Raw genomic sequence first — 22,941 nt, 5'->3', positions numbered from 1 at the left:
CTCGGCGTGGGGGCGTGGCCGGCGGCGGCCTCCCGAGCCGCCAGGGGCGGAAGGCGGGGGTCGTGCGTCGTCCTCAGAGCGCTTCCCCGGGCGCGACCGGCGCCGACCCCCAGGTAACGGAGCACACATCCAAAGCGGGAGGAAAGAAGGAGTGGAAGCCATTTAACTTGTTCAACTTAAGGGAGCAGGAGCTCTGGCGCCCTGACTGGCCTTTAAAGTAATTCCCTTGTGAGAGGGTGTTGGGGTCATTTCCGTGTTTTCCACCAGTAAGCGATGGCATTGTTTATAGCTGTGGGCTGTGGCAAAAGACCTATTTTTAAAACTCTATTAAAAGATAATACGCATACAGAAAACTGTACGTATTGTAAATAGGAAGCTGAATGAATTTTCATAAACTGTACATACACCCTATGTAACCAGCACCCATATAAGGAAACAATGTTACCAGCACCCCAGATGTTTCCTTCAAGGGTATTTGATTTCATTTTGATGAATCTCCTTAGTTGCCCAGCAAAAAGGACTATTAAAATTGACGTGCACGTTCAGAACTGTTTCCCTATGGCTTTGCCAACGTTAGATGTTTATCTTAATTTTTCCCAGTCTAATGTGAGAAAAATAGGTTGTCTTAAATTGCATTAGTTTGCTTACTGCTAAGTTGAGCAAGTGGATGGTCTAGAAAAACGAAATTTCCACTATTCACGTGAAGAGGTAAAAACAAACACAAAACAGCAACAACAAAAATACACTAGAGAAGAGACTAATAAACGAAGACGACATTGAGCAGTTTGAGATGGTTCCTCGGTTCTCTCCCCTCCTCCCCGTACACCAGGCCCAGCTGGTTTTGTTGTTGTGGCCTTGCAAGCTTTGAAGGACAGATAGAGCCTATGACAATTAAAGTCCTCCATAAATAGAGCTGGAAAACTTCCCAATTCGTGCTAAAATTGATCTCATGTGTAAAGAGCTTTTTAAAAATGGTAAATGTCAGCGTGTTGAAGTCAATAGTGTGTTAAAATACTACACTGTGTCAAAGAAAAATTTTATTTTAGGAATATAAGAGGGCCGGCTCCGTGGCAGAATGGTTAAGTTCGCGCGCTCCGCTGACCTGGGAGCGGACATGGCACCGCTCGTCAGACCACGTTGAGGCAGCGTCCCACGTCCCCCAACTAGCAGGACCTGCAACTAAGATATACAACTGTGTACAGGCGGGGTTTGGGGAGATAAGGCAGAAGAAAAAAAAAAAAAGATTGGCAACAGTTGTTAGCCCAGGTGCCAATCTTTAAGAAAGAAAGAAAAAAAAGAATATAAGAATGATTCAACTTGTATTTCATCATATCACTAGGTTAAAGAAGAAAAAAATTGATAGATTTGGAAAACCACTTTTTATTAAAAGGGAGAAAAAAGAAAAATTAGGAATAGATGAAAACTGCCTTAAGTTGGTAGAGTATTTGAAAAACAAAATAGTAACCAACAAACTTAACAGGCACATTATTTAAATTTGGAAATAAGGAAAAAGGTGGGTGGCATGTCTGTTTAATGTCATTCTGGAGCGTTGTCTCACTGATTTGTTCCATAAATACAGGTTATTTAGAGTGGTGGTTCTCAAACTTTAGAGAGCATCAGCGTCGCCTGCAGGGCTTGTTAAAGCAGAGTGCTGCCCCCACCCCGGCCCCGAGGCTTCTCATAACATGGACCTGGGATAGGACCTGAAAATTGGCATTTTCAACAAGTTCCAGGTGAAGCTGATGCTTTCAGTTTGGGGACTATACTTTGAAAACCAGTAATGTAAGAAAATGTACCTGAGAAGTTGTATGTTAACGTATAGACTTCTGTCCAGTAGAAAAGATCACCCGAAAGATTGCAGTTTTATTGCAGTATAGGGCATGAACAGGTTCGTCTCTAACTCAGCACGTGCTTCAGAATGTCTTTCCTGCTTCACTAGAAATACTCTTTCTCAAAATGTTCCTTGAACGAGCTTTATCATCTTACTGAGTCCCTCATTAATTAAAATATTTGACACACATTCCTTCATTATTTGTGTGAAAATCATGTTTTTCATTTTTTGTGAATTAAACTTGGACACAGTATACAAGTGTACTAGCCAGGACAGGAGCACACAGATCCTAGCATACTTTCATACTAGGCGTATTCCCAGTCAAGTCAGGAGCAGGAGTAATGTGCTATCATTACTGTGACCCAATACTGTTCTGTGTTAAGGCCAGCAGTTCTCAACTGAGGGGGATTCTGCCACCGAGGGGATATTTGGCCGTGTCTGAGATGTTTTTAGCCGTCATGACTAGGAAGTGCTACTAGCACCTCGAGGGCAGAGGCCAGCGGTGCTGCTAAGCATCCTGCGATGCACAGGACAGTCCTCCATGACAAAGAATTATAGCCAAAAATGTCAATAGTGCTGCTTTTGAGAAACTCTATTCTAGATAAATAAGACATGGGAAAACTTTTAGCATGAATGTTGAAAAATAATAAACTAGTATTTGTAGATGACAGTCTATCTAGAAAATCTAAGAGAACCACCTGAAGAACAATTAGAAGTCACAGAATGCCAGGAGGCCAGTGGGGACTGTACTTTGGAGTGGAGTGGAGCACTGCGCGTAGACCAGGCTCTCCAGGTTCCCCTGGGGCAGAGGTATCAGAGACCCGCAGGTGAGCACCTGCTTGTCCTCGTCTCACAGGGGGAGACGGGGAGGCTTCACAAGGAGGTGGAGGCAAGCAGGGGAGGCCAGGCCACGTCTGTTGGATCCCCTGCCAGCCTGAGAGAAAGCCAGAGGTCAGAGCTGGGAGGTCTTGAGAGCCCTGGCCCAGCCCTGGTTTCACTGATGGAAGTGAGGCTCAGGGAGGGGAAGGGTTAACCCAAGTCACCGAGCCTGTAAGGGGAGGGCCCAGACGACAACCCAAGAACCCTGGGCTAGTTGAAGACCCTATCATTTTGCCCTGCAGATCGTGGCTGGAGTCCAGTCCATCCTCTGGTCAGGATGTGATTTTTTGGCCTCTGACACCAAGGCCCACCTCACCTGTCCCTCTTCTCACTTGCAGATGGCTGCCACACTCGGGCAGCCCCACATCGCAGTCGAGCATCTCCTGAGGGGGTCTGAGGGGCTGGGTCCCAGGGTCAGTTCCTCAGGCAGGACCAGGTGGCCGGTCCCAAACAAGTCCCTGTGCACCTTCCCCATCAGCTGGGCCTTCCTGCACTGCACAGCCCTGGGGGATGGATGTGGGGGGATTCTAAGGACGAGCCCTCCCTGAGACTGGCCACCTCCTTGCAGCCCCCACAGCAACACTGCCACCCCTAGACCTACCCACAAGTCCCATGTCCATCTAGTCTGCCTCCCCAGGCTTCAGAAACACTGGGCTTTGTACCCACCCCACTCCTCACACTTGGTTCCCGGCCTAGCAGGCTGCTCAAAGGGGGACTGGTTCCACCTGTTGGAGAAAGGTCTTCAGAAATCACCTTTTTCAGGATTATTTTCTCCTTCATTCATTCCTTTACTCACCAAATACCCACTGCCCACATCTCTATGCCACGCTCCGCGGGGTGATAGGTCAAGCAGAGTGCTCGTCCCAAGGAGTTCCCCTGTTTAGACACAGACAGACAGGCAGGCGCTCAGACCATGGTGTCCTCTGGTCGAGTGGGCACCCGGAGCTGGGGGGAAAGGGAAGGCCTCACTCATAGGAAGTGATGGTGGGTGTGAATGTGGAGGGGGTGGGCGCGGGTATCCAGGCAGAGGTCCCAGCTTGTGAAACGGGGGTGGGGGCATGGCCTGCTCTGTCTGGAAGGCTTCCTGACCCTGCCACTGTAGGCCCTGGCTGGACAGGTCAAGGCTTCATGTTGACTTTTTAAATGATATTTAACACATTTTAATTGTATAACTAAACATGATTATTGTACTAAAAATCACAAAATACAGAGAAGTTAAAAAATATCAGTAAACCCCTTCTGTCCCCAAATAACTTCTCCAACAGCTCTTTCTGATTTTTTTCCATGCATATGCAGCTGTGACATAATAAACATGTATTTGGTCTCTGCCCTCAGTTCCTGAAATGGAGCTCCTAAATCTGTTGGAGTTCCCTGGGTGATAGGAGTGTCTTTTGTTCTAATGAGGTGACTCTGAGTGGGCTCCTGCATGGCTCCTGGATGGGAGCCGGTCACCAGGAAGACCAAGCCATGATTAGATCTTGGGAGGGGCTGCAGATTGAATTAGCAATCCATCACGCCTACAGGATGAAGCCTCCATAAAAATCCCTGATCCTCAGAGAGCTTCGGGGTCAGCGACTACATCCGTGTACTGGGAGGGTGCTGCGCCCTACTCCATGGGACAGAAGCTCCTGCATTCAAGACCCCACCAGATCTCACCCTATGTATCTCTTCATCTGCTGCTCATCTGTATCCTTTATTACTGAGCATAAGTGTTTCTTTAACTTCTGTGAGCTGTTATAGCAAATTCTCTAACCTGAGGAGTGGGTTGTGAGGACCCTGATTTGTAGCCAAGTTGGACAGAAGTGTGGGTAACTGGGAGACCCACTGCTTGCAACTGCCATCTGAAGTGGGAGCAGTCTTGGGGGACTGAGCCCTTAACCTGCGGGGTCTGGTGCTAACTCTAGGTATGTAGTATCAGAATTGAATTGAAGTGTAGGACACTCAGCTGGTGTCAGAGGATTGGCTGGTGTGCGGGGAAAATACCCCATACGGGGACCGGCCCTGTGGCCGAATGGTTAAGTTCCTGCTCTCAGCTTCGGCAGCCCAGGTCCTCACTGGTTCGGATCCTGGGCGTGGACATGGCACTGCTCATCAAGCCATGCTGAGGCAACGTCCCACATGCCACAACTAGAAGGACCCACAACTAAAAGTATACAACTATGTACTGGGGGGGGGGGTGTGTGGGGAACAAAAGGAAAAATAAAATCTTTAAAAAAAACCCCATACATTTGATGTCAGAGTATTCAGTGAATAAAGGAATAGAATTTTTCCTTTTAGGGATTACAAATATAAATTTCATAAAATGGTATCCTCTCCTACGTTCTGTATTGGAATCTAATTTGTCACTCAGCAGTGACTAGGGGCAGGCTCTGAACAGGTTAGGAATTGTGTGGGCCCTGCCCTGGCTCCCAGCAGGGGTGAGAGCACTGGAAGAGGAGTCTAACTATGTTGCTGGTGACCTTGGACAAGTCTCTACCCTCCTCAGAGCCTCACTTTCCTTAGTCAAATTAAGGGCAAGAAGGGGTGCAGGTAGGACTAGATCAGTGGCTGAAAGTCAGAACCGCCACACAAAGCTGTGTGGACTGTGAACTGCACAACTCCAGGGGAGGTGTGTTCTCATCATAATCTGTGTGAATGGAGCCCCCAGAGCTGGGCAACAAGTGCACTCTGCCCAAAATGTGGTGTGTGAACCTGTTGGTACACAAGATGATTGAAGTGGATACAGACGCATTTATTTTTACAGTTACCTTCTATTTATAGTAAATGAGACTGATTTTCCCCTTATGGTATATCAGGATCCCCTGAAGGGCTTGTTAAACCACAGATTGCTGAGCCTCACTCCCCAGAGTTTCTGATTCAGTAGATCTGGGGTGAAGCCTGAGAATTGCATTTCTAGCGAGTTCCCAGGTAATGCTGATGCTGCTGATTCATGGACCATACTTTGAGAACCACTAATCAAGTTGCCTTTTCAAATACATTTGTTTAGGCTTTAAAAAGGAGTTGATTTAAAGCACTTGAATAGATATTTAACATCACTAACCATTAGGGAAATGCAAATTAAGACCCTGGTAAGAGATCACTACATAGCTATTAGAATAGCTGAACTAAAAAGTAGTGACAATATCCAATCCTGATGAGGATGTAGATAAGACTGGATCTGTCATACATTGCTAGTGGGAATAGAGAATGGTGCAGACACTCTGGAAAATAGTTTAGCAGTTTCTTTAAAAACTAAACATATACCTTCTATACAACCCAGCAATTGTACTTCTGGGCATTTATTCTAGAAAAATGAAAACTTATGTCTGCACCAAAACCTGTAAATGGCTGTTCGTGGAAGATTTATTTGTAATAGCCCCAAACTGAAAACAACCAAATATTGCTCAAATGGTGAATAGTTAAGCAAACTGTTCTACATCCATACTATGAAATACTGTTCAGCAATAAAAAAGGAACAAGCTATTGATACATGCAACAACTTGCATGGGTCTCAAGGGTATTATGCTGAGTGGGAAAAAAAGGCCAATCTCAAAAGGTCACTTAGTATGTGTTTCCATTTATATAACTGTATTTTGTTTTTTTTTTTAAAGATTGGCCCTGAGCCAACGTCTGTTGCCAATCTTTTTCTTCTTCTTCTTCTTCTTCTTCTTCTCCCCAGAGTCCCCCGGTACATAGTTGTATATTCTAGTTGTGGGTCCTTCTGGTTGTGCTCTGTGGGATGCCACCTCAGCATGGCTGGATGAGCGGTGCTAGGTCTGCACCCAGGATCTGAACCGGTGAAACCCTGGGCAGAGTGCATGAACTTAACCACCCAGCCATGGGGCTGGCCCCTATATAACAGTCTTGAAATCACAAAATTGTAGAGATGGAAAGCAGATCAGTGGTTGCCAGGGGATAGGGAGGGAGGAGCAGGTGTGAGTACGAAGGAGCAGCAGAGGGAGCTCTTTGTGGTGGGGGAACAGTTTTGTATCTTGATTATAGGTGGTTACATGAATTTACATATGTGATAAAATGACATAGAACTATACGTTTGGCATTGTTTTGATATTGTACTATACTATGTCGAATGTAATCATTAGAGGAAACAGAGTGAAGGGTACATGGAACCTCTCTGCACTATCTTTGAAATCTCCTCTGAATCTATAATGATTTCAAAATAAAAAGTTAAATTAAAAAATGAAGAATTGGTTTCAATGGAAATATTAAGTAAAAAATAATACTTGACAGTATCGAGATCTGCATATACAGTATGCAGGTCTGGCAAAAATTTTGATATAGTAAACAACTAAGGATCTCTGATGCATCTAACACACAACTCCCCCAATCCAGGCCCTGCGCGAAGCCAGGCCACTTGCAGGAGGCTGGGGCTTTGGACTCTGCTTCCATCTTGACAGAGGGGTAGGGTTGCCACATAAAGTACAGGATGCCCAGTGAAATTTAGATGTCTGGTAAGCAAGGAAGAATATTTTTAGTATAAACATGTCCCATTCATTATTTGGGACATACTAAAAAAATTATTCCTCTAACTTATTTAATATATTTAGTGTTGTTATTTTTTTAAGCCCTTGTCTGCTATTTCTAATATCTGAGCCATTTATGGGTCTGCTTGTGTTGACTGGTTCTTCTCTTAATTTTAGGATTTTTTTTTTTTTTTTTTTTTTTTTTGCTTCTTTACACATCTAGCAAATATTTTTTGATATGGTGAACATGCATTGTTATGATTTGGATTATGTTATCTTATGCTAAATAGTGTTGAGTTTTGTTCTGGCAGGCAATTAAATTACTGATGGCTTCACTTGATTGTGTATGTCAAGTCTTGGTTTTAGGTTTTCTTAGCATCTGTCTTTTTTCATTTTGCCCCTCTTCCTAGGGAATCTTCCTTACTCCCAAAGCATAGCCTTTTAGGCCCTCATGTGAATGTCTGGGATGTTCACTGAGGCCTCTCTATTCTGACTGGGTCAGGACTCCAGTGTCTCGCTGGCATTCTGTGACCTCTGAAATAGCTCAGCTCCCCAGCAGCTGTTCTCTGCTAGGTCTTGCAGAGTCTCAGTCTGCACATTCATAGTTTAGGGTTTGACCAAGGACCTGAGGAGAACCTCTATGAGATTTCTGGGGCTCCTTCTCTGTCAACTCCATCCTTCCTGGTACTCTACCATGCAAGTTTTATTAGCCCTGAACTCCAATCTTCATTTCCTCCACCAAGCAAGATTGATGCTCTCTACTTGAACTCCACTTCCTTGTGCCATCATTAGAGGCTTGGAAATGTCTCCCAGGCAGAAAGACGTGAAACTCACTTCATATGATTCCCTTCTCTCAGATGTTGTAAACTTGCACTGTCTATTGCCCAATGACTGAAGACAATTTTTTCATTCATTCTGTTTAGTTTTTTAGTTTTATGATGGGAGGTGATAATCAATACAGGTACTCCACCATGGGCACAATCAGAAGTGCTATTATTATTTATTCTATTCTAAAAGTAGAGAAAACAAAGACCAACTATTCTAAGAAAATGGGAAAGATATATGAAATTTCAAATAAAAAGAAATGCAAATGCTTCTGACACATACAAAAAGATGTTCAACCTCAGTGGTAATAAGAAAGATACAAATTAAAACTACACGGAGAAACTCCTACTTACGGAGTAACAGGGACCAGATTCACCTCCCCCCTTGAACAACAAAACTGGACAGAATATATAAAACAACAATTTTCAGACATTGGACAATAGCTAGACCAGAACTGTGATCACTAAAAGAAGATGAACCTTACGGTTTCCTCAGTTTACTTCTGGGAGCAGTTTACAGGCTGAAATACAGGGAAGGGAATCCAAACAAAGCCCAGTTGTCCTACTGAGTTGAAGAGATAGAGATGGGAGTTTAGGAAGATGAAAGTGGATAGAATTTGTGAGGCAGAGTACCAAAGAGGAGGGAGCTTCAGAGAGAGAGCGTGAGTGAGCACAATCTGGAGAACTGCAGAAGTTTCCTCAAGTCTTTGGCTCAGTACTAACATATACATGTGTGAGAGGAAACTACAAGTGTGGGGAAAAAACTACCAGAAAGCAGAAGACTAAACAATTCCCAGAGCTTGCAGGAGACTAGAAACGATTCCTATTTTTACTAGCCAGAATAGAAACACCTCCTGGGGCCGGCCCAGTGGTGTAGCGGTTAAGTTCACATGTTCCGCTTCTCAGCAGCCCAGGGTCACCAGTTCGGATCCCGAGTGCAGACATGGCACCGCTTGGCAAAAGCCATGCTGTGGCAGGTGTGCCACATATAAAGTAGAGGAAGATGGGCACAGATGTTAGCCCAGGGCCAGTCTTCCTCAGCAAAACGAGAAGGATTGGCAGTAGTTAGCTCAGGGCTAATCTTCCTCAAAAAAAGAAAAGAAAAGAAAAAAGAAACACCTCCTAAAACACAGGACATTGAATAGAATCTTTAGAAAAGCATTGCCTCAACAGTTGGGCTCAAATAGCACTAGACTAAAGGCTGCTCTGAAACTGTCCTAACAAAGCTTGAAAGCAAGCCTTGAATGGATCCAGTTTATTTCAAGTAACTTAAATTGCACTGGAACAAAGTCTGAAACTATTTAAAAGAAAACAGCAAAATCCAGCATCTACAACATAAAAATCACATCTATTACCCAGTCAAAAATTGCCAGGAATGCAAAGAGGGAGGAAAATAGGAATTACAACCAGCAGAAAAATCAATCAATGGAAATAGACCCTGAAATAACAAAGATGATGTAAATATCAGATAGGAACATATAAAAATAGCTGCTATAAATATGCTGCATATGTTTAAGAGGGTAGAGAAAAACTTGAACATGAGAAAAGATAAATGGAAGATATAAAAAAACCCAAATGAATAAAAAAGTCAACAATGCATGGGATTAACAGGAGATTAGTCACTGCAGAAAAAAAGAGGAGTGAATCTGAAGGCAATGAACTTGAATAGAAGCTATTGAAAATGAAAGGTAGAAAAAAGACTGAAAAAGATGAAGAGAACATCTGTGATTTATGAGTCAATATCAAGTGGTTTAACATACGTGTAATTGGAATCCCAGAAAGGGAAGAGAGAGGGTCCGGAAAAATATTCAAAGAAGTCATGGCCATGGGGGCTGGCCACGTGGCTGAGTGGTTAAGTTCACGTGCTCCGCCTCGGTGGCCCAGGATTTTGCTGGTTTGGATCCTGGGCGCAGACATGGCACCACTCATCAGGCCATGCTGAGGCAGTGACCCACATGCCACAACTAGAAGGACCCATAACTAAAATATACAACTATGTACCAGGAGACTTTGGGGAGAAAAAGGAAAAATAAAAAAATCCTAAAGAAAAAAAAGAAGTCATGGCCAAAAATGTTCCAAATTTGATGAAAACTGAAATCCTGCAGATCCAATATACCCCAAGGAGAAGAAAACCACACCAAGGCATATCATAATAAAATTGCTTAAAAAAAAGGGATAAAGAAAATCTCTTCAAAGAAGGCAGAGAATAAAGGCCCATTATGCACAGAGAAACAAGGATGACACCAAACTTCTCAGAAACTATGTAAACCAATCGATAACTGCATGTTATCTCTAAGGTGCTGAAAGAAAAAATCCCCCTAGAATTCTATATTCAGGAAGAAAATCTGTAAAAAATTAAGGCAAAATAAAGACGTTTTCACACAAACAGAAGCTGAGATAATTAATCACCAGCAGATCTGCATACAAGAAACATTAAAAGAAGTCCTTTAGTCAGAAGAAAGATGATACCAGATGGAAATTTGGATCTACACAAAGGAATGAAGAGCATTGACATGATAAATTTAAGAGTTTTTTTCTCATTTTCTATTTCTTTAAAAATGTCAGTGGGGCCAGCCTGGTGGTGTAGTGGTTAAGTTTGTGTGCTCCACTTTGGCAGCCTGGAGTTCGTGGGTTCAGATGCCAGGCATGGACCTACACACCACTCATCAGGACAGGCTGTGGCAGCATCCCACATACAAAACAGAGGAAGATTGGCACAGATGTTACCTCAGGGCCAATCTTCCTTGCCAAAATAAATAAATAACTATAAATAAATAAAAACTCCTTAAAAAATATTGATAGTTTAAACCAAAAGTAATAATATATTGTGGGGTTTATAACAAATGTAGAAGTAAAATGATGGCAAGAGGGGCTGGCCCCGTGGCAGAGTGGTTAAGTTTGCGCACTCCGCTTCAGTGGTGTGGCCCAGGGTTCTGCTGGCTCAGATCCTGGGCATGGACGTGGCACGGCTCATCAGGCCATGTTGAGGCGGTGTCCCACATGGCACAACCAGAAGCACTCATGACTAGAATATACAACTATGTACCGGGGGCTTTGGGGAGAAAAAGAAAAAAAAAGATCGGCAACCGATGTTAGCGCAGATGCCATTCTTAAAAAAAATGATGACAAGAATAGCACAAGGACAAGAGCGGGGAATGAAAGTCCACTGTTGAGAGTGGCCGTAATCTCTGCATTTCTGCCGGGAATACTTCCTGCTCCTGGCAATGGGAGGGGGCAGTCTCCGAGCTTTCCACTTGGCCCTTTCTGCTATAATGGCTCATATACACAGGTTAGGGAATAAATGTGAGAGCTCTGTTAGCTGCTAAGCATACTTATCTCAATTACATGTTTAGGGAGAAGAAAGGTGACAACAGGGCGGGCTACGGCCCTAGTGGATGCGTGAGCAGATTGTCTTCATCCAGGGCTTCATTTATTACCTAGCCTCCACATGTCTACTCTTACTGGGGGGCACGATGGCATTGTGAGTCTCATGGTGCCAGTGTCAGCTCTGATCTTATATTAAAGCCCTCAAGGGGCCGGCCTGGTGGCACAGTGGTTAAGCGCGCACGTTCCGCTTTGGTGGCCCGGGGTTCACTGGTTCGGATCCCGGGTGCAGACATGGCACCGTTGGCAAGCCATGCTGTGGTAGGCGGCCCACGTATAAAGTGGAGGAAGATGGGCACGGATGTGAGCTCAAGGCCAGTCTTCCTCAGCAAAAAGAGGAGGATTGGCGGTAGGTGTTAGCTCAGGGCTAATCTTCCTCAAAAAAAGTAAATAAAAATAAAGCCCTCAAAAGGTTCAGATGTACCCTTTTTCACCAGATATAGTTACTTTGGTAAATGACCACAGATCTCTTTGGGGAAGGATTGAGGTAATATTTATTGAATATACTTGTGGTAATGTTGCAGGATCTTTTCTCAAGAATACCCAGCTTCCTCTAGATCTCAATTGTCTCGGTCTGGAAACTAGGCAAGGGATTGCAATTTTTTGTTGCAGCCTTCTGCTTGCCAGATCTTGGTTTGGTTTTGTTTTTCAAGTCAAGAAATGCCTCTGGAATATCATCAGTTTTTGGCCAATGCCACAGGTCCCTGACGATCAAGGCACTCTGGTTCTTACTCCAGCCTTGCTGCCAATTAAGTTTATACATCCACCTTTTCATTAATGGTTAACTCTCACCACCTGGCTTCTGTTATTCCGGCATCCCACCATCCCTGCAGACACTAAGGCGGCTGGATTCACAGCAGCATCTCCTACTGTCAAGCCTGGCCTACAAAGAGCTAGTGCCATTGAGTCTCGAAGATTCAGGTGCTCCTCACTGGTGCCATCATTGTTAACTTAGGGGCATTCTTCTGAGCCCTCCAAGGGGACATAGTTGAGCGATGGATTCTCTGCTTGCATATGCTGTAATAAAACCATTCTAGGGGCCGGCCCCGTGGCTGAGTGGTTAAGTTCACGCGCTCTGCTTCGGCGGCCCAGGGTTTTGCCGGTTCGGATCCTGGGTGCAGACATGGCACCACTCATCAGGCCACGCTGAGGCAGCATCCCACATAGCACAACCAGAGGCACTCACACCTAGGATATACAACTATGTTGGCGGGGGAGGGGGTTGGCTTTGCGGAGAAGAAGGAAAAAAAAGATTGGCAACAGATGTTAGCTCAGGTGCCAATCTTTAAAAGAAAAAACCCGACAATTCTAACATTCCTATCTCCCTGAACCTTCGGACTCCTTTTGGGATACTTTGGGAAAGCAGCTGTACAATCTCCACCTACTTTAACTGCTGTAACCGTCCTGTCTATGCTTCAAGGAGCCATTCCAGCAGTGTGTCAGAGCTCCAGGTGTCCTTGCCAGGACATTAAATCCTTAGTCACAGGAGAGTCTTCCCAGGTCAATAAATTCTCATATATGCAACCTTTTATTCTACCCTTTGTCCAACAACCTCGTCTTCCCCTACACCACCTCGCCCAGATTCCTCCAGTACATACGGGACAGCTCCTGCAACTCTTTTGGTGACTAAATCATTTCACTCAGAGCAGGATTGTCCTTGCGACCTTGGGTCATGATGAGGACTGACTCTAGTTATTGGTCTGGTGGCAACGTGGGGAGGCAACGAGGAGAACACACATCATGGTTCTGTAAGGATCCAGCTCAGGGAAGTTTTTGCCTAGTCTGCAGGCAGGGGAGGCTGCTCTCCTCTAGCAAGAGGCGGCGCTGCTCCTTGCCTAGACCACTCAGGGGAAACTGGAGGCTCAAGGTTCTCGGGTGCATCCACTCAAACTCCCCCGTCCCAGGGATCAGGATCCCAGGACTTTCCCATCAGGATGGGAGACCCTCTACCATTGACCCTTCAGTCTCCGAAGTTCTGCTGTCCTTGTGACTCAGCTCTGTGTCTGATTTTGTGCCCATTCTACTCTCCAGGGGCAGGAGAAGAGAGTTTCTTTAAATCTTGTCTTTGGCTTTGAAGAGCCTTTTGCTGGCCAAAAATAGAATATTTCAAGTATCAGAAAAAACCCTGCAATGAATTGAAATACATCAAATATTTTAGCAGTCTGAGTGCTCTGAGTCGACCGTTGGCTAAGTCAAGCCTGCTGTTCTGTTTATTTAGAAGAAAATAAGTTGATCACCTTTGGAGGATGCTATTGGATGAAATTTTAGTCTAAAAACTCTTAAGTAATGGAAAAGAATCAAGTATTTTTCTGCCTTTCTTACACAAACTATACTTTAGTGTTACCAAATATAAGAGTTGATGAAGGAAAACTCTTTTTTTTAATTGAACACCTGTAATGTGTCAGGCACTGCCGTAAGCACTTGCTTTTTTCTTTTGGTGAGGAAGATTGGCCCTGAGCTAACATCTGTTGTCAATCTTCCTCTGTTTTTTTTTCTCCCCAAAGCCCAGTACATAGTTGTACATCCTACTTGTAAGTCCTTCTAGTTCTTCTATGAGGGATGCCACCACAGCATGGCTTGATGAGCAATGTGTCCAGGATTTGAACTGGTAAACCCCTTTTGGGGACACTTACCCTACATCCCTCATGACACTCTTATCCTGTTGGCCAGAACTAAGTCACATGGTCACACCCACCTACAAGGGAGACTGGCAAATATAGTCTTTATTCTGGACCACCTTATGCCCAGCTAAAAATACGGGATAGTATTACTAATGAAGAATGCGAGGAGGAGTATTCCGGGACAACTGGTGGGCTCTGCTCATGCCCTCCCCTTTCCTATCCTGTCCTACTGTCCTCCAGGAAGCCTTCCCTGACACCCCAGTACTTACGAAGCCCCTCTTCCTCTGACCACTGTAAGGAAATTTTGAATAAGAAAAAAGTAATTGAATGTTTCCACTGGAAAACTACGCATTGTTTTGATTAGAACACACCTTTCTGGTGCTCTGTATATTTTTTTTCCGCAACCCTTTTTTACAACTATGTATGTTGTAGATGACAGCAATGCAAAATAATACTTGTCTATAATCATGCGAATAAGTTGCCCACTGGAGATTCAATTGACTCCCCCTGCCAATGGACAAAGCCAATTTTACATGTGTACATTGATTTCAACATTTCTTTAGTCCACATAAATTTATGCTTCTTCAGCTTCTCTTTGAACTGGTTGTAACATCTGCCTGGTTCCCTCATTCATAGTGAGTTAAACACAGTCTTTTTTTTTTTTTTTCTGCTTTTTCTCCCCAAATGCCCCCAGCATGTAGTTGTATATTTTTAGTAGTGGGTCCTTCTAGTTGTGGCATGTGGGACACCACCTCAGCGTGGTCTGACGAGTGGTGCTATGATGTCCATGCCCAGGATCCAAACCGGTGAAACCCTGGGCTGCCAAAGTGGAGCATGTGAACTTAACCGCTTGGCCACAGGGCCGGCCCCTAAACACAGTCTTTAACGTGTGTTCATTTTTTATCTATATGAGAATCATGATTTTCCTCTTTTTTTTTAAAACTATCTTGCGGCAACACTTACAGCCTGACTGGTAAGGGGAGAATCCAGCCAGAGGTTCCAGCAGGACAGATGCCAGCCTGGGCAGAAAAGCCGGGGAAGGAGTGGCATTGGGGGTCAGGCCCCTGACCAGGAAGGAAGTGCCTTAGGAGATAAAGGGCAGGTCTGGGGCCAGGTTTCCTACTTGGGGCACCATCATTCCCAGTGGAGAGGGACAGGCAGCAGGTGGGGCCTGAGGCAGAGCAGGGAGGCAGTCGCTCTGCCTAATTCAGCAAGGAGATTTACTTGTCCTTGCCCCTGACAGGGGCTCACAGAATGATTCTGACCCTGTCGACCTGCTTGGAAGATGTGGGGTAATATCCTGGATACCTGGGTAATGAGGAAGGGGGCAGGGCTGGATTCTGAGACTCTGAGACCCTTCCCAGACCAGGGGTAGGGGTGGGGTGGGGGGCTTGACTGGGTCCCTGAGGGAGGGAACTGGAGGCTCTGGAATGTGGCTGGAGGGTTGGGGGAGGATTCTGTCCTCCCTCCCCGTACAGGAGCTGACTCACCTGTAGATCTTTGCTAAGGCTCTTCTCTCGGCCTAGAACACCCTTCCTGGAAGCACAATGAGCCGGAAGATGCTCAGTATCCTTTCTCATGCTACCTCTCCTGTCTCTCCTCAGAGCCAGCATCTGGCCACCTTACCTAGCACAGGACGTGGGGGAGGGGAGGGAAAGGGGGCTGGAGCTGGTCTTGGGAGTGAGGCAGGACTAAGGTCAGCAAGGCAGGCCTGGTGGCACAGCGGTTAAGTGTGCATGTTCCCCTTTGGCAGCCCGGGGATTGCCAGTTCGGATCCCAGGTGCGGACATGGCACGGCTTGGCAAGCCATGCTGTGGTAGGCGTCCCACGTATATAAAGTAGAGGAAGACGGGCACGGATGGGCCCGTCTTCCTCAGCAAAAAGTGGAGGATTGGCAGCAGATGTTAGCTCAGGGCTAATCTTCCTCAAAAAAAAAAAAAAAAAAAGCAAGGCAGGCTGGAGCCAAAGGACAGAGGCCTCCAATGCCCCTAGAGAATTCTAAATTTGGCAGAGGATGTGGAGGGTCCCAGGCTTCCCCACATTCTTCTCCCTGCTCTTCCTGTGAGCACTCCATTTTGTCCTGGTCAAGTGGCCAGAGCCTCAGACCATCACTGCAACCCTTCTCTGAGAAACAAGGTAACAGATGGGAGATTAAGGTCTGGATTTCGCAGGCACTTGCCAAAGGGCTGTGGTGCCACCCCTCCTCCAATGGGGGTCAGGAGCCCAGAAGAGAGTGTCAGGAAGGGAGGCCAGCTTTGCATCCATCCCTGCAGCTGGAGAGATCTTACCTCTGGAAGGTGCATAGGCAAAGCTGAGCGTCTGCTGGCTTCACTGCCATGGATTTAGGCAAATGTCTGCCTGGTCAGCCCTGGGAGGACCTGTCTGTCCTCTTTCTCGCCTTGGGTCCCACCTTGCCCACTGCTGTCCTGCTCTCCACGTCCCACTGGGTCTCTATACACCCTCTCCTCTGGCTCTGGACTAGGGACACAAGATGGCTCCCAGTGCAGCCCCCTCTTCCTGTCCCTTGGAGTCACCATAATGAAGCCCTGCAGAAAGCCACTGCCCCCAATTATCACAGAGAGAGAGGGGGCTCCTCTCTGTACTCAGCTGTGTTGGGGGGTGGGGGCGTGGAAGGAGCAGAATTCTAACCCAGAACAGCTGGAGTGTAACCCGGTTAGACTGTGGTCCTGTCAGGGCTGTCGTGCTTGGAGGAAGAGCGGGGCACTGTCTGGGCTACATGCCAGGGAAGGTCCTGGCTGAGGGGCTGGAGCTGGTCCCTGAGAAGAGGAATATTACCCAACCCTTGGCACTGGACTCGAATCCTGTCCCGGAGGTTGTGGATCTTCTAAAAGTTCTTTTCTTGAAATCTGTCTTGATCTGAGGCTAGAGTTCCCATTCGGTTTACCTCAGATATTAGGATGGGTTATTCCAGGCGTTGGGTGGCCTCTGATGGGAGGGAGACCCATACAAGGGAGGAGCAGTGAGAGGGGCCAGGTCTCACTCAAATGCAAATTCCAGTAGTGACCCCATCATAGACTGAGCCCCAACCCTGGGCAGACCTCAGCCCTGACCTCCAGCCCTTGACTGAGCTTTCTTGTGAAGTTGTTCCTGATCAAGAGGGACTTGGTGCGGCGGCCAGCCCTGTTGCCAAGTGGTTAGGGCTCCGCTTTGGCGCCTGCCTGGGGTTCACCAGTTCGGATCCTGGGCGCAAACCTATGCACCACTCATCAAGCCATGCTGTGGTGGCATCCCACATAGAAGAACTAGAATGACTTACAACTACGTACTGGGGCTTTGGGGAGGGGGGAAAAAAAAGAGAGCCTGGGTGAGAAGAGCGAGCATATGCCTGGCTCCCACTACTGGAGCCTGATCCCAGACCCCTCACCCGTGCTGTTTCTCCCTTTAGGCGCGTTCCGACCCTCATCCCTCATCCCATCCCAGGTAACTCTGGCTTCGACCACTGCTGCTAGGCAGGCCTCAGCCCTGGGAGAATCTCTGGCAGAGGTCCAGGTCTGCTAGAGCCCTGCCCCTGGCTTTGGCTCCAGCCCACCCAGGGCTGGGGGAGCGTCGGAAGGGTGCTGTGGTGGCCAGTGTCCTGGGGCTTGAGCAGCGTTCACTCTTGGACTACAGCCATCAGAAACCAAATCTTTCTGGCCCTGAGGGAGCCTGGGAAGGGAGGGGCCCTGCCAGGCTGGGCAGGAGTTGGGCAGAGGGTGTTGCTGCTGCTCACATCCCCTCGTGTGGGACACTGACACCTCTGGAAATAGAGTCTTCCTGGCATCATCAGGTCCATCAAGTAAGACTGGGCATCCAGGCAAGGAAGACAGAATGATGGTGCCAGAGTGGGTTGGTTGGCCTGGGGGACTGTGTCATGGTCCCACAGAGTAGGGGATGCTTATGGAAGGGCTTGTGGGACAATGAGGGCAATGAAAGCCGGAGGCAGAAGTCACCAAAGATCAAAGCCTTCCTCCCTGCCCTTGGGAGGGCATCACACCCCCACTGGCCAGGCCTGGACCCTTAACCTCTTCACCCAGAAGGGGCTGGGGGGCAGACGGCAGCCTCTGGGTGTGCAGACAGAGAGGTGCAGGTTTACAGAGCAGAGGAGCCATGACTGAACAGTGGGAGAAGGGCTGGGCGGGGGAGGTTTGTCTGATCCTGGGATATATGTGTTGGGGTGGGGGCAGGTCATGGAGGAATTTTTTTCCTTAGAGAAGGGCAGCAGTTTGGGAGAAGGGGCATATGCAGGTAGAAGTTGCTGGGTGGTGGTAAGGGGCAGGAGGGGAGGGTGGAGTCTCCAGTCTGATTTCCTGCTGTGAAGGGTTCCAGGGATTATCTCCCCACCAGGGGGGTTCTGCTGCCCACCCTGAGTGACCTGGGGCAAGTCACTGACCCTCATGGAGGTCACACATAGGCCAGGAGCCTGATGGGAGAGGCTTTGGAAGAGCTGAAAACTTCCTGTGGCTCCCAGAGGTGAGGTGTGGAGCACCCCCAAGCCAGCTCCCATGAAGGCACCAGCCGTGCACCATTCCAGGCCCTCAGGCAGCTTGAAGCTTCTTAGGGCCGCCCCAGCCCTTCTGCTGTGTCTGTCGGGGTGTGGGCAGGGGAGGGAAGCAGGGTGGGAGGGAAAAAGCAGGAATGGCTGTAGCAAGGACCAAAAGGAGGCTCCCGTGGAGAGTCCACACTGTTCTGCGTCTGCCCCACCTCTTGGGCTGGATGGGAAGGACCCCTCTATCCAAAGCCCACTCAATTCCATACTCAACATCCCAAGTCTGGGTCTTTGAACAGGATTCCACAAGGGCCCGGTGTGGGTAACAAGCTGAGGGCTGTTCTCTGATCTGCCCTCCTCCACACTCCCTACCCGGCCTGATGGAATGGCACTGAACTGCCTCAGGAGCTGGGACAGGGGATGGGGTGTGGCTGCTAATGTCACTGCCTCCCACTAAGTCCCATCCCACCTGGGCCCACAGAGCTCCTGCTGTGGTTAGCACCTCCGCCATCATTACAACTCTACTGTGACTGCCCCTGTCACACAGCCACCCTACCCATCACCAGCACCACCAACACCCCCACCCCACCGGGACCATCACCACCATTGAGACTCTCGCCATCTCCATGAAGAGCACCCCAGCTCACACCTGAAGATGGGACAGGACTGGTGTGTGTTTGTTTTTTAAAGATTGGCCCTGAGCTAACATCTGTTGTCAATTTTCTTTTTTCTTCTTCTTCTCCCCAGAGCCCCCCAGTACACAGTGGTATATTCTAGTTGTAGGTCCTCCTGGTTGTGCTGTGTGGGACGCCACCTCAGCGTGGCTTAATGAGCGGTGCCATGTCCACTCCCAGGATCCGAACCTGCGAAACCCTGGGCTGTGGAAGTGGAGCACGTGAACTTAACCACTCGGCCATGGGGCCAGCCCCTAGACAGGACTTTAATTCTTCCTCAATAGGTTTCCAGGTCCATAACCTCTCAGGCCATGGGGCAGATGTAAGGTCCCCATTCAACAGGGTCTGTAGCCCAAGAGGAGGAAGTCTTTGCTGGAGGCCACTAGGCGGGTCGGCGCAGCAGGGCCTCGTGCCTGAGCTGTGCAAAGGGGCCAGGCAGAGCAGCTCAGGGGTAGCTGGGGGCTGTTGGCTAACCACAATTCACAGCTGGGCAATGATTCCTTTCTTGAAGGGGGAGCTGAGAAGGTGCATTTGCATCTGTTGCCTGATTCTGGAGGCTTGGAAGCCTGAGGAAAAGCCTTCAGCATGGGGGGCGATGGCTTACAGCTGCTCGGATTCTCCTGGCTGGTAAGTGGAGGTGGGGCAGACTGGCCTTGGGGATGTGTCCTACACTTCACCCATTCTCCTGGCGGGGTAGGGTGTTGGGGGTCCTCCTCGTCAGTGAACTCCCATGGCTTCCAGATCAGGGCTGACCTTCCTTGTCCTCACGTTAGTCTGGCTTTGGTCAGCCTGGGGATCCTGAGACAGGACCAGGATCCCCTCCTCAGTCCCCTAGGCTTTGGGCTCCCTGAGGGTACCCAGCGTCACCCATTTGGAAGAAACTGGCGTGGGGCTGGCCCTCCCAAGGGGCTCAGTGCACACTTGTAGACAGGTGTGGCATTAACCCCAAGGCTTTCAGAGATGCCCTCCCACACACGCATGCACCTCCCTCAAGAAGCATCCTGTGCTCTGGGAATGTGGTAAGGTAATAGCCTTGTTCCCTGATGGAGGGTTGAGTAGCAATTCCCAGGGCCCTTGAGCTTCCCTGGCAGAGAAGACTTCCCTTGTGGAGGAGGCCTGCAGTGGGGTGGACTGGGATGGGAGAAAAGAGGGGGACCCTTAGGTATGCCCCTTTACCCTCAAAGTCCCCCTTCCCCCTTCCTGGGTGGCAAGGCATGGTCCCCCTGTCTCTGGTGGGCTAGGACCAGAGAGGAGAGGCTTCTGCCCAGGGTAGCTCAGTGATTTGGTGGCAGAGCTGGGGCCAGGGTTTGCTTTTTTTTTTTTGAGGAAGATTAGCCCTGAGCTAACTACTGCCAGTCCTCCTCTTTTTGCTGAGGAAGAGTGGCCCTGAGCTCACATCCATGCCCATCTTCCTCTACTTTATATGTGGGACACCTACCACAGCATGGCGTGCCAAGCAGCGCCATGTCCGTACCCGGGATCCGAACAGGCGAACCCTGGGCCGCCGAGAAGCGGAACATGCGAACTTAACCGCTGCGCCACCAGGCCGGCCCCTGGGGCCAGGGTTTGGATCTCCTCAGGCCCCCTAAAGGAGGGAGGTTGCAGGGAGGCAGGTGTCTGAGAGGCTGTGGGCCAGTCCCACCCGACAGGGTGGCTGGCAGAACAAGCTTCTCCTGGTTTGCAGCTGTCCTGGTGGTCTCGGCTTCTGCCCTGCCCCTTCTTCCTGCTCACAGAGGCCTGAACGGTCTCCCTTGGCCTCTGGCACATCTGCTTTGCGAGGCAGCAGAGAGAAGATAATCCTGTCATTGAAACCCTTGGTGTCATTCCTTCTCGGAGCCTCTCCCTCAGCTGAGAGGGCAGGGGGCACTCCTGGCATAAGAACCTCCGGGGACCAGGAAGCTCCTCTAGCCTTGCCCCAGGCTTTGGGTCCCCACTCAGACCAGCCTGCCCATTTGGGAACTGCTGGGGCCTCAGGCAGGGCCACACCAAGACCAGTTGTATCATCAGTGGCCAAGCCTGCAGCCCACAGGGTCCCCAAGTCCCAGCCAGCGTCCGATGTGTCTGGACCTGCAGAGAAGATCTTGGTCCCTGGCTCTCCAGAGATTGCTGCCACAGCACTGTAGCAGGCTTCTCCTGGCCCAAGGCATCTTGGGGTTGGGCCAAAGTCCAGTGAGCTTCCTGGCTTGTCCGTGACAGTCTGTGCTCCTACCCCTGCAATCCTGAGGATATCTGTTACCTCTGGGCCAACCCGGCAGCCAGCTGCACCCACATCTGGATCCCTCAACTGCTGGCCTGGCCCATGGGCAGGCCCACCTCCAGCCCCAAGGCCTGTAAGCCATCTACATCAGCAGCAAGCACCGTCAGGCCTGGGGCTTCCACACTTCTATCTCCAAGGGCCCCAGAGAAGGCTGTGTCCTCAGCACCCCAGGGCCCACTTGTGTCTACATTGATGGATAACACGTTAGCTGCCACAGAGCCTCCTCTCTCTGTAGCTCCAGGGTGGTCAGGCTGGACACGGACTCTCAAGCCCTCACAGTGGCCTCAGGGTCACCCAGAAATAGTCTCATGTCCAGTCTGGGCCCAGGGCCCTGTGGTCCTTTAATGTTGCCATTGCCTTCTACAGCACCCTCTTCACAGTCATCATCTCTGTCACTGCCACTATTGTCCCCGCTCTCATCCCCATCACCCGCACTTCTGTGTTTGTCACCAATACCTTCCTCACCACCACCATTTCAGTCAACATCACCAGTCCTGGCCCCAATTTCCTCCTTCATCCCCAGAGCCAAAACCTCTCCGGACCCTTCTGTGTCTGTGCTCCCCACCACAGGCACAGGCCTTCTCATCAACGCTTCCAGCCTCCAACCTGCCCTGCCTCTCTAGATGGTTCCAGGTCTGGCTACTCTTCAGTGGACAGTCCAACCTGGGCCAGTGGTCCTTGCCAGCCGAACCCCCTTGACCACCCTCTCCCTCAGATGTGACTCCAGCCTTCCCTCTGGCTGTCCGAGAGTCCCTGGGGGTGCTGCCCCCGCCCAGTCTTCTTCCCTGCCTCATCCTGGCCAGGCTGCCTCCTTGCAGGATTCAGGAGACTCCTCCCCAGGACCCAATTGTGTGATCTGCTCCGTGACTTTCAGGATCAGCATTGAAGCCTTCTCCACAGTGCTCAGGAACCCTGCCTCCCTGGAGCACCAGCTGAGAGAAAACCTCTGACACCAGGCATGGGCTGCTTCCAACACCTCCTTAGGAGTCTGCCCCCAGCCTGTCCCCAGCCCGGCCTCGCCCACTCACCTTCTGAGCATGCCAGGCCTCTGGACCACCTCACATCCCCTACTCCCTCTCTGCCTGGAGAAGGCTGATTCCTCGGGGAGGCCTCCCCTGATGACTCAGACCCCTGACCTTGCAGAGTCAGCATTCCTTCCTCTGTCTTTCCCACACTGTCCTACCCGAGCCTGCCGCTCCCACCAGACCATGAGCCCTCTGAGGGCTGCTGGGCCCAGAGCTGGGAACTTACAGAGGCTCTGGGATTGTTGAATAAATAAGAGAATGACCGAACAAACACCGACCCCATGCTTCTCCTTGGATGTGGGGAGGAGCATGTGCGCTGTAAGGTAGGAATCTAAGTAGAAAACAGACCCTGGGGCCCGCCCGGTGGTGCAGTGGTTAAGTGCGTACGTTCTGCTTCGGTGGTCCGGGGTTCGCCGGTTCAGATCCCGGATGCGGACATGGCACCACTTGGCAGGCCATGCTGTGGTAGGCGGCCCACATATAAAGTGGAGGAAGATGGG

At 49.1% G+C, this 22,941-nt stretch overlaps 1 long non-coding RNA gene across 3 annotated transcripts; it reads left to right on the top strand.

Annotated features, from left to right (window-relative positions):
- Nucleotides 1-18: 18 nt before the first annotated feature.
- On the top strand, nt 19-22,673 carry LOC124234812 (uncharacterized). Of its 3 annotated transcripts, none has more exons than XR_006887415.1 (3): nt 19-113; nt 19,671-19,786; nt 20,844-22,021. It is a non-coding gene; the product is annotated as an uncharacterized LOC124234812 (long non-coding RNA). The 3 variants fall into 3 exon arrangements; XR_006887413.1 differs by lacking the exons at nt 19-113; nt 20,844-22,021 and adding exons at nt 18,691-19,154; nt 22,291-22,673; XR_006887414.1 differs by lacking the exon at nt 19-113 and adding an exon at nt 18,691-19,154.
- The last annotated feature ends 268 nt before the right edge of the window (nt 22,674-22,941 follow it).

The sequence above is a fragment of the Equus quagga genome, chromosome 2, assembly GCF_021613505.1.
Source record: "Equus quagga isolate Etosha38 chromosome 2, UCLA_HA_Equagga_1.0, whole genome shotgun sequence".
In the NCBI taxonomy this organism is placed as follows: Eukaryota; Metazoa; Chordata; class Mammalia; order Perissodactyla; family Equidae; genus Equus; species Equus quagga.
The sequence above is the reverse complement of the archived record's forward strand: the minus strand, read 5'-3'. Positions and strand labels throughout refer to the sequence as shown.